The sequence below is a fragment of the Panicum hallii genome, chromosome 3 (assembly GCF_002211085.1).
Source record: "Panicum hallii strain FIL2 chromosome 3, PHallii_v3.1, whole genome shotgun sequence".
Classification (NCBI taxonomy): Eukaryota; Viridiplantae; Streptophyta; class Magnoliopsida; order Poales; family Poaceae; genus Panicum; species Panicum hallii.
The window spans coordinates 55,220,006-55,232,988 of record NC_038044.1 but is presented as its reverse complement, the minus strand read 5'-3'; positions in this window follow the sequence as shown (position 1 = coordinate 55,232,988).

The window sequence follows — 12,983 nt, the reverse complement described above, 5'->3', positions numbered from 1 at the left end:
ACCACGGCCAATATTATACTACTAGTACTACCAGTTCACCATAAGCACTCTGTCGTCAGTCTGGTCGCGAGAAATTGTAAATTAAGTTACTGCGGCTCATCAGCTGTCCTGGTCTTACGAGGAGGCCAAAGAACTGGTCAGGGAGTAGCAAGAATTCAAAGGGCATCTATTCCTAGCATATACGATTGTAATCCGTCCAATCGCAGGCGCGCCCACGCCTTCCCCCGCCTCCCCCGTCTCCGGCACCTCCGCCGTCGCCCTCCACCGCCGCCGCTGCTAATCACCTCCAACCCGAGCTCCACCACCCGATTCTTGACCCACCGGATGTCAAGCCGCTGCCCCTGGCCGGCGGCGTCCCCACCGCCGACGGCCGCCAACGCCGCCGGCCACCGCCTGCAACTTGCTACCGCCGCCGGTCTTCCCTTCCACCCCCTCCCCCTCTTCTAAGGCCCCACGGCAACCCCGACTCCCCTAACCCGGCGGCCATCACCGCCGCAAGCAGGAGGAGGAGGAAGAACAGTCGCGTGGATCCACTTGCAGTGACGGTTCTGCCCCTTTTGCGACGCATGGGCTCGCAGCAGCGCGCGCAATGAACAAATAGACGTCGCGGGAATTCCAAGGATGTTTTAACCTTTGCAGCCAAGCATCCGGCCTGCGGCTCCCCATGTTTGGCGACTGTCGTGAGGGATTCTGCCCTTCTTGGAGGCCGGCCAACAGCTATGCACCTATGATAGATCTTATCTAGTCATGCATGTGTTCTGGACTTTTATGCATGCAAATTATATCACGATGCTATATATATGTTAATCATAATTTTTATTATTCCTCAGTTTTAATCTTGATTTTAGTTGACAAAACTCAGATATGATAAGATGTTGTTCATATGTTCAATGCCAAAATGGGGTAAAATCACAAAGTATTTATAAAAGTATGGGCAAATTTGTAAGGGTATACTCAACTTTTACTAGCTCATTTCACACCGTTAAGCGTTGTTCATGGAGTAGGGGTAAACTCTCTCTTCGTTTTCAAAAAACAGAGGTAAAATCACAAAGGTTGGAAAAACGAGGGTAAATTGATTCATGATCAAAATATGGGTAAGAATACAATTGCCCCATACTTTCATTAACCAGCATCTTTGTAGCATTGATACAAACAGAATAATTAAGCAATGTAACTATTTAGTTCTCGTCAAAATCTGTTCCTTAAATTGGGGCAAGGTTGAATTTCGGTCATGTCCTCGCCAATATCTTCCAGAAATTCTTCCATTTTGCTTGATTACCACAATTTTTAACTCGAGGGCATTTTTGTCGATCCACTCAAAACAGTCTTGGGCTTTGTGCTCGGGAAAAAAATAGCCAATTAAACAGAAACAGAGGTTGCTAGTGACAATACTTTTCGAACCACCGTACCTCTCCATCCTAGGATCAATTATGTGTTGATATTGTCATCGAGGATTTAGAGGAAGGCTGTGATCATTTATATAATCTGCAAGCCATGCAAACCGAATTAGATTTTCTGGTGAATATACAGAAGTCATAGAAAATTTTATGTAGATGCTTCTGATGTATTCAGTCCTTGTTTGCTGTTTTTTCCTGGTGAATATGCAGAAGTCAGACTGTTCTGCAGTAAAAATATTAGTGTGTGGGCTGTTTTGCAATGTCTTTTTCAGATATTAGGAGTTTCTTTTCCAATTAAAAAAGTGAGGCAAACAAACATGAACATTGGAGCGTAAGGACGTGTAATTACTTTTTATATATGATAAATGTGTTACTATGAGTGTGTTCCAAAATATTTATCTTACCAGGAAGTGCAGCTCCTAATCGTTCTTAGGCGTGGTTATTATCAAGGTTCAATCCTTTGGTAAAAGGCAAGTAACGTAGGGTTGTGGCAAAAGCTGTGTTTATAATCATATATTGTATTCTTTATGAATAGAATGGGGGTACTGCAACGTCAATTGTATATTTGTGCTCCAGAGTTATGCTTACATAATCATGCTTTGGTTGCGACTACATTTGTTAAGCTCTCTAGTTAAACTCTCAATATATATAGAATGCTTCCATTGATGGTGCATGGCATTGTGCATTCATGATTGTTCTAATGCATACATATGCATTTCATATGGAGACAAGTACCAATACATGGAGTTGCATGAGAGGTTGGCATCGTCCAACATCAAACTCTCATGTGCTTTTTGCTGTGTAATACAAACAAGATGCTACCAAAAATACAATGTTTCCTCTATATCTATATGAGATCTATATTAGTTTTTAAGTGAAGGATGTTACATAAACAGGGCCTTATTGTTTTGGCATGGTAGTGGCTGATGAATATCCCGGCCGGCCATATGCTAGAAAATGCACACTTGCCCCACATGTCACATCCCTGCTTTGTACTATAGCATCCATCGAAACACTTTCATCGGTTTCAAGTTGCAAACCTTTTACTTTGCTCGCACGCCATCACCTAACCTTCATGATTGATCTTTTTTATGGGTAGTGGTTAGCTTACGATCGACAAAGACATGCAGAGGATGACAGCATCCTGGCAGGAACCTAAAGGCACATTTGTTATTTGACAAAAACGCTTCTTTCCATTGGCCACATGCAAAGGATGATAAAAAGGAGTAATAGCCATCGGGCGAATGAAGCATCTTGTTTCGACTTAATTTTTCCCCCTTTGTCCGTCTACGGCGTACTGAACCTCCCCTGCACCTCCATTTCCTGGAAGCTTCGCCATGCCATTGAACTCCAATCAGAGAAGCAAGACTGCTGGAAACGCCACGCTTGCAACCACTTTAGCTGGGAGAGCAGAGCACGGAGGTTTAGATGGCTGACATAGCGGTGAGCGACTCCACTGGGGTGATGAACGTTGCAGCCATGTGTTATCTTCTCTTTGTAACGTTGCAGCGCATTATTGAACGGTCTAAGCACTGACTTCTGTGTCGATTTTTCTCAAGTTAATTCTAACATCACATAATATAAGAGATGGTAAAGGGCCTAAATATTTAGCTTATAAATTTAAGGATTGGAATAGAAAACAACTAGGCTTATATTTTATATATTTTTGAGTGAAGAATAATTAAGAGCTGAGTTCGATTGTGAAGGGGATGTTAGGGTCACGATCCGTTACCACCTACTTATCAACCCACTTGTTCACCCATTGGATGCCAAGATGCTACTGTCTGAGACGCCAATATGTAGTATTTTCTCACCAAATTCTACTTAAGCGTAGTAGTTAAGTTCCTGGCGAGTCAAAGAAAAGGCTAACCATGTGAGAGGTGTTAACTAACAGGGGCTTCAGAGGCTAATTAATAATCCTGGCACGAACGTGAAACAACAATATTCTGTCGTTAGGTCATGAGACTCCATGTTCCGGGGTCTCACGTTGGCATGGATATTGAGGATAAAACAAAGCAATTGTAAATTTGTAATTTCTTAGTGGGTTCACTTGCATAGTGGCCATGATAAGAAGCTCCCTACACCATTACCTGGAAACTCCCCCTGCTCCATTTCACTCCTACCAGAGAGCTCACACCAGCAGACCTGCTACCACTTTTGCTGGGAGAAGGAAACAGAGAGGTGGAGATGGCTGGCATAGCGGTGAGTGCTTCCACTGGGGTGATGAACTCGCTCCTCTCCAAGCTCTCCATTCTGCTTACTGATCAGTACAAGCAACTCAAGGGGGTCCGCAAGGATATCGAGTTCCTCAGCCGTGAGTTGGCCCATATGAGTGCAGTGTTGGAGACGCTAGCAAATATGGAGAAGCTGGAACCCCAGACAAAGGTGTGGAGGGACATGGTTCGGGAGACGGCCTACGATATTGAGGATTGCATTGACATCTTCATTCACCAACATGGCCAAGGAGTTGACAAGGATGGCTTACTGGACAAGATTTCAGGCAAGATTAGCAAGCTGCGAGCCCATTATAAGCTTGCCAACAAGATTCAAGAACTCCAAGCTCATGTTGTGGAACAAAGTGAGAGCCGTGATAGATACAACATTGCTGAAGCTTCTGCCACCTCTAGAGTTCCTCCAGCCGACCCACGGGTACAAGCAATGTTCGAAGATGCAAAAAGGCTAGTGGGCATCGATGGTCCAAGAGATCAAATCACTCGATGGCTGACGGAAGAAGGTGGTAGTTCTCAACCACTACACCAAGGCCGCTCAATTTCGACGGCCAAAATAAGCCGACGAAAATAATTCTCATATTTCGTCGGCCAAAAACAAGCCAACGAAAATAACTCTCTTATTTCGTCGGCCAACACAAGCCGACGAAATTAGAACTTGTTTTCGTCGGCCCAGCGCAGGCCGACGAGAAAAGGTTCATATTTTCGTCGGCTATACCCTGATCGACGAAACAAAGAGCATATTTTCGTCGGCCTACCCTAGGCCGACGAAAATAGTCCTAATTTCGTCGGTCCGCTGGGCCGACGAAAATATAGGTACCCTAATAGCGCGATTTGGATGTCGTTCTAGGCCCGCACACACACTTCTCCGCCCCAGCGCCCGAACCCCCGGCCCCCGCGGCCTCCTGCCGCCGCCCCGCACGGCCCCGCGGGCCCCCGCCGCCGCCCCGCGCGGCCGTCCGCGGCCCACGCCGCCGCCCTGCACGGCCGCCCCGCAGCCGCCGCCACCTCCCCGCGCCCCTCTGCCCCGTGGGCCCCCGCGCGGCTCTGCCTCTGCCCGCGGCCTCGCGGACGTCTGCCCCGCGGCCTCGCGGCCCTAATCCGCACCGCCCTGAGATCCCACGCCGTGGCACCGCGGCCCGCCGACGCCCCCGAGCGAGGTCCCACGCCGCGGCATTGACTGACCGGCATATCTAACCGATAAGACTTGACCCAGCATCATTACTCAAGCATCGAATCTAACCGAGACAGCCTGAGATAATAGTGATAGATCAAACGAACCAGCGGATCTGACCATCACAACGAAACCCAAGATCATGGACAACTAGATGGTGGTAGCGATAATCAAAGGATAGATCGGCTATGAAATTTCTGTAAGAAAAGGTTAGGTAGAGCCGATGACCTGATAATTACCACTGGATAATTACCACCGGAACCCTTGACAACTTTGACCCGAATAACTCTTCCAGGATTCCATCGGCTTCCGTAAATAGCTTTGCCAAATTTTGGCATCAACAAGTATGTTAGGTAATGACCTGAGATGTACCAGAACATCGAGATAAACCTATGTGACGTACTCTATGATGAATCTCTATTATGTTGCTACCTGTTATTGATGTTGCTACCTGTTTATGTGAACCTACGTGATCATGAACCTAGTTAACTATGTGGTAAACTTGTGATGGAATGTCTGCGATGCAGCGCCTGTGATGTATGGAATTCCTGTGTGATGATCATGTGATGTATGAAATTCCTGTGTAATGATGATCCTGTGATATATGGAATACCTGTGATGTCAATATGCATGCTGATGCTATAAAAAAACATCCAGATTGCAGACACGTCTACACAACTTAAGTATGTGATTATATAAGTTATAGGTGACATGATTTAGTACACCCGTCTCTCATACGTAGAAGATAGGTGACACGGATTTTAGAATATGCGTCACCAATGATATGTGATCGGAGACGCGGAAGTGTTGTGATAGGTGACGTGATTTCTAAAAGCATGTCACCAATTATCCGACATCGGAGACACGGATATGTGAAGCCACGCCACTGTTAACACTTATAGGAGACTCGGATAAATATAAATGCGTCTTCGATAAGGGGTAATCGATGACGCGAAAATTCCGCATCACCCACATCGGTGACGAAAATTTAGTGACGTGAGTTTTTTGCATCTCCAAAGAGACATGAGCCGGGCCTCCAAAGAGTTCTGACATAGTGGGTGGGCGTTGGAGGGTGGCGGTCGGAGGCAAGGCAAGCGAGCGAAAGAGAGGAGGAGCAGAGCTAGTTGTGCACGCAGGGCGCCGCGTTGCATGGGCGAGTGGCTTTTGTACGTGCCTACCACTGGCTCCCCGGCCTGTGCCGTGAAAAGGGAGTGGCCCTCATCGTATTTAACGTCTAATCTCGTCGCTGATCGATGTGATTTTAGGAAACTTAATGCTAACTACTACGACAAATTCAATAGTACAGAAAGGATTCATGCCATCCGTACTCAAAGCGAAACATGTTTCTCGCATCCAGTGCAAAGTCTTCGAAAGCCATCATCTGGGTGTCTCAACATTGTGTCTTTCTTGCGTTCTTCTTTGTGCCATCGCATCAACTTAGCATGCTCTTTGTTTCTAAATAGACGCTTCAAACGTGAAATTATAGGAGAGTACCACATGACCTTGGTAGGAACTCTCTTCCTGGGACGACGCTCCCCTTTGACTTTATCACACCCGATTTCAGAAGGAAAGTTGATGCATCTCATATGTGCGCGAGGATCAAGTTCACACACATGATAGATGTCATAAGTGAATATATCAAAGACAATATTCGAAAAGTAAATAAGATAGAGTAAATAATATTATTACACTCCGAATAAAAAAGACACGAAGGTCTTAAGCATTATACCGAAATCCAAAACGAGATCTGCAACAAAGCTTCTTCCACGGGCAATTGACTGGTGATCGCATGCCTAGAACTTCTCAAAGTCGTTGTAATGTTCCACTTCCATGTTTTCTTCTGAATAGCAGTTAGGCAAGGGTGAGTACTCTTATCATTGGTACTCAACAAGTGGGGGAAGAATGCAAGGCCATCAAGGAAGGCTAAAGGCTTATAGCGGTTAGCGTTTTTAGTTGGTCAAATTTTATTAGCAAGCACCTATTAACTAGATGTAAGTTTATACCAACTCACTTAAGCATAACGGAAACAACATCATAGCAAAACCAAGGAACCACAAATTAATTGGTCTTTAAGTTCAATTATCATATGAGGGTCCAAGCTGCTCTTGACCGTGAGCATGGCTGATATATCAGTTTTCACTCTGCAGAGGTTGTACACTTTCACCACAAATCATGTTCCTCTGAGTCGCCCGGGTTTGCAAAGCCCTTAAATACTTCTGAGGTGAGTGGCGAGGGGTTCGCTACGAAGCCTTTACAAAGAAATATAGAAAACTAGATAGTCCGCTAGAGTTTCGGTAGCGGCATGAACCATAACCCTCCCTAATGGTCAGCACCTTAGCAAAGGCTGCTACCCCAAGAGGACCGGGCTATACCCCAATCACCGACCCCCTCCTTGCCCTTTCGGTAAGACTACCAATTAACTACACGCCTAATTAATCAGCTAAGGTTAGAGCTATGTGATGATTGTGGTTGTACAGTTTTCTTGGGTGGTTCTCCATATTCCAATTAAACAAAGTGGCCTTGCAATTATCCAGGTATAACAACAAATAAAGTCATGGGTATCATTCTCAAAAGTTTATGGTAACACCATTCCCAAAGTTAAGCAACTAAGAATTTCTACCCAACAAAACACTACTAGAAATTTGGGCTTTTGCAAAGCTGGAAAATTATGGCAATAGGAGCCAAATCGTGGCAACATGTATCAATTTCCACAACCTGATGGTCGTTGGCAGCCGTGGCAAATAGTTGTGTGGTTAAAACTTTGGGCCATATTTTTTTATTTTGTTGCAATAAATATGGTTTTTGCCACGCAATGATGCGTTGCATTTGATACATTTTGCAATGACAGAAGTCGAGGCAATAGTAGCTTTTGCCACGGATTTATGCGTTGCAATTGTAGATTTTGCAATGACCGAAGTCGAGGCAATATTATTTATTGCCACCTATTTATGTGTTGCACTAGCCATTTCTCGCAATGGTCAACAACGTGGCCATTGGTTCTATTACCACGACCATCATTGTTGTATTGAAACATTAGATTTAGTTGTAATAGACTCTACTGCTACGATAAGATGTTGTGGCAACAGGTTCTTTTATTTGCCATGTAATTATTTGGTGGCAAAAGTTTATATTGCCACGTAAAGATTTTGTGGCAATTGCATAATTTGCCACCAAAATTATTTGTGGCAATTGTGCGCATGTTGCCTCCAAATTGTTTCGTTGTAATTGGTTATATTGCCTCATAATTATTTTGTTGCAATTGCATATATTGCCACGCATAAGAATTCATGGGAATTGGCTCTATTGTGTGGCAAATAGTGTATTGCACTAACCCCGTTTGCCTTGCAAATATATCGTTGCAAATGTCTCTATTACTGCAATGCTAATATTCCGTGGAAATAAGCTCTAAGGTCACTCAAAGATTTCGTTCTAATATAGGTGGTAATGCAATATATTATATAAAAGTATTTATTGCATTGACAAAAGTAATGAAAAAGAGGAAGCAACGTGACAAGGATACTAGATGGCACAACTGGAGGAAGAAGAGTATTTTTTTATCTACCTTATTGGGAAAAGTTGCTTGTACGGCACAATTTGGATGTCATGCACATTGAGAAAAACATATGTGGGAGCATATTGGGTACTTTGCTAGAGTTACAAGGAAAATCATAGGATGGTGAGAAGGCTCGGCTCGACATGCAACATATGGGGATACTGGAGGACCGACATCCTTTGGTCAAAAATGGTAGGCACACTTTGGCATCACCATTGTACCATCTGGGTGTTGATGAGAAGAAATTTTTATGCAAATTTTAGAAGAAGTGAAGATGCCTGATGGTTACACCTCTAATATCAAGAGGTGTGCGGATATCCAAGGGTGTAAGCTGTCTGGTCTCAAAACTCATGACTGCCATGTTATCTTTCAGAAACTTTTACCCATAGCAGTACGCAACATATTGCCTGAAGATGTTGTTATCCCATTGATTCAACTTAGTAGATTCTTCAATTCAATTTGTTCAAAGGAGTTAGAGGCTAAGGAACTTGAAAATCTCAGCACCTCGATTAGAGAAACTCTTTGTCAGCCGGAGATGATATTCCCACCATCTTTATTTGACATCATGATGCATTTGCCAATTCATCTAGCTAAGGAGGCTAAACTTGGAGGACCTATGTGCTACAGATGGATGTATCCAATTGAGCGATATCTACGAACACTTAAAGGCTATGTGCGCAACAAAGCACACCCGGAAGGCTCAATAGCCGAGGGATATATATCTGAGAAGTGCATGACATTTTGTTCTCGGTTTTTGGAAGATATTGATACTAAGCTTAATCGTCCAGAGCGTCATGAATGTGCTGCCGTGAATGAATCACCTTCCGGGCTAAGCATATTTGGCAACATTGACTACAGTAAGAAGGGATTTATAGTAGAGTCAATTTCTATGTTGGAGATGCAGCGGATGAGGCACTATATAATTACAAATAGTGATGAGGCCAGTCTATGGATTATGTAAGATGTTTTTGGCACGTACATATTTTGCAATTGCATTTTTATAACTTTTTAAAACTAATTGAAACACTACTGTTGCTTTATTCCAGGGACCATATGGATGAACTCAAAAAAAAATAGTCCATGTAATGTTGAGAAGCGACACAAGGAGCAATTTGTTGGCTGGTTTGAGCGTAAAGTGAGTTATAATTTATTACTTGGATTGTTGTGCCTATTCAAATTATCCTGATATTGATAAAGGTTATTTTAAACTTGGTGCAGATCAACAAACTGTACGAAGATGGGAAAACAAGCGACCTCATCTACGCCCTTTCTCAAGGTCCAGACCATAGGGCATGTATTTTCAATAGATGCTTCATCAATGGTTTTCTGTTTCAAACTGCCAACATTGAGAACAACCTAAGTACACAAAATAGTGGTGTTGTTGTGAGAGGTGATGACAATACTGAAAATATGGACTGGTATGGCACGATTAAAAAATTATCGCACTTGATTTTCCTAATCGAAAGGAAGTTGTCGTATTTCAGTGTGACTGGTATGATGTGCCTGCTGCTGATAAGAAGAAAAGTAGAGGGTACAACAAGGATCAATATGGTATTATAGATATTGATACAACTAAATTTCGATACTTAGATGATCCTTACATTCTGGGGTCACAAGCTGAGCAGGTGTTTTAGGTCAAAGGCTCAAAAAAACTAGATTGGTGCACTGTGGTGAGAATGAAACTAAGAAATTTGTTCACCATGCCTGAAGGTGGAGAAGAGGAGGGAGAAATTGATCTGGACTCATTGGTCATGGGTGTGGAGGATATGAATGTGGCAAACACACAAATAGAGGTGAACAATTGGAGAAGGTCAAACATAGAAGGAGTTAGTGGTGATGCTACTGCCATTCAAAGGGCGTTTGCTGAATCTGTTCCAGAACCAAATGATGATGACTTATCTGATGAAGAAGATGACACGAATGAGACCTACATTGATGATGGACTCATTGCACCTGTCAATTCTTCCAGCCAAGGACTAGACGATGATTTTTTTTGCATAAATCCTGTAATTTAGTAAATGTTTACCTAGCTGTCATAAAGTTTACTTAATATTAATATTGTTACTGTTAAATGCTATACCAAGACGAGGTCTAGATGATGAGATATAAATTTGTTACTGATAAAAGCTACATAAAGGTTTTGAGGGAGTGTATACTACAGATGCGACATGTCCCCGCGAGATGGTTTCGCGAGGAAGAAGAAAAGGGCCTATTGGGATTTTTGGGGGAGGGGAGGGTAGATACATGAGAGATAGAAAGACAATTCCATATGCTCATCTGTATATATAAACAAACTAGTCTTGTATAAAGGATAACCGTAATTCCATTGTACATCAAATCGGACATAGCCTGGTGGTACTCCTACAAGGTATTGGTCTAAAAGTCTGAAGTTTGAATCTAACTCCTACAAAGATTTTTTTATTTAATTTTTAAATAAATCCAGCATGCATTAACATTATTTGAAGCAACGACTAATTTTACATTGCAATAAAGCACAGTGTTTTGCAACAAAATTAATTCATTATGACAACGGAGCAAATTTGTGGCAATTTTGTCACCTGATTGCAACAATTCAATTTTTCATCGCACTATAGATCAATCTTTTGCAACATACTTTAATTCTATTACAACACCATAAATACGTGGAGATAATGTAAAGTAATTGCAACCAATCCTTTTTTCATTGCAATATAGATCGATCTTTTGCAACGGAAGTCAAAATTATTACTACATAAACATATCATGGCGATATAGACAACTTATCGCAACCATTCAATAAAACCATTGCAATATAGACCAAGCTGTTGCAACGAACATAGTGATTATAACAACGTAGTTAAATTGTAGCAATATCGGATACTTATCGCAACCATTTTATATCGGGTGGCAATGAAAACAACTAATTGCAACTAAATTTATTAATATCGCAATGTAAGTTTTTTTGTGGTAAAAGTTTCCAAACATTGCAACAAATCTCATAAATGTGGCAATACCACCCAGCTATTGCAACAAAAAATACGCAAATTGCAACACAACATTATTTGTGGCATTATGGGTGACATATTGTGACCAAATTTGAAAAAGGTGGCAATAACACCTATCTATTGCAATAAAATTAGTGTTGTTGCAGTGCTTTCCATGGTGATAGGGTAAAAAACTAGTAGTGAAAGGGCTTAATCCCGGTGTTCAAGGCTTGGGTGAAAAGACTAGGTCAATCCTTAATAGGTATCCCGTCAAGTTTATGCAATTCGACAAATAAAGCAAAGTGTATTATCATGCTATTATTGGGATAAAAACAGAATATGTAGGGGGGAGGGGGGATCCACTTGCCTTCCTCCTCAAACTGCTGGTTCTCTTCCTTGTACTACTGCTCTTGACCTTCCACGAACGTCACATCATCTACACGATCACACAAGCAAAAACATACACAAGATAAGAGATAGAACAAAAAACAGTACAAACATTGAAAGATAAGGTGATAAAGATATAGAGCATGCTGCAAGGATCGCGAGAGGGTAAGAATTACTGAAAATGGAGTTGAAACGAAGAAGATATGGCTAAAACAAGGTTCTAGGGACTTATTTATGAGACATTTGAACTTCTAGTGGCTAGGTCTGAAGAAACCAGAGGCTAAAACCTAATAAAACTTAAAACACAGGGGCTAGACTAGAAAACAGAGATGTTAGGATGGCGGGTATAAAAACTAGAAAAGATAGGGGCTAAAACAAAAAAGAAAGGATTATTTTGTAAATACTTTTGAACTAGGGTGGACTGCGGCTTGATTTTTGAAAACTGCAGGGCCTCTTTTGCAAAAACACCAGGGCTAACCGGTATTGACTTGGTTGACCCAAGTTGGACTGGATCTGAACCGTTGGATCCCGATCCAATGGCGGCACAGGGTTGGGGGGCTGGCGGCGGCGGAGTCGCCGGAGTTCACCAAATCTGGTGTTCCAGGCCTCGGTTTTTCACGGGATTTGGCTTGGGAGCGAGAGGAGACGAGGGCAAACTCGATGGACGGCTCGGGATGGCGGTGCGATGGTCGGAGAGGTGCACGCCACAGCGGTGCGCAGCTCGGTTGCTCCGGCGAGCAATTGCCACGGCGTGGCGGCAAAAGAGAGCGCAAGGAAGGGACAATGATGACGCCCACCACCATGCGAAGCTCTGGTGGTGGCTTGTCGTCGAGAAGAGCGGCAGAGCGGTGGATTGACAGCGAGGCCGAGCTCGACGAAGACAGCGGCGGCGCGAGCGAGAGCCTGGAGAGAAAGAGAGCAAGGGCGAGGGAGTGAGAGGGGAGAGTGGAAGGGGGGCACGACAGGGCTCCGCGGCTTTTATAGGCCGAGGGAGGAAGAGGGAAGGATGGCAAGGGAACAGGCGGCGCTCGGTGGTAATCGGCCATGATGGCAATCATGGTGGTGGCAGTTTCTAGCGGAAGGAGAGGAGGCACGAGTGGGGAGGAAGGGGGGGCTCATCACGAGCCATAAAGGAGGAGCAGAGAAGGAGGGGAGGATGAACGAGCGGCCAACAGCCGGGCGGGGCGTGCGGCGTGGGGAAACGGCTGGCAAGAGGTCGGGGACGACCCCGACGGGTGGGGCCCGTCTGTTGCGGGGGGGGGAGGAGGGAGGAGAGGGAGA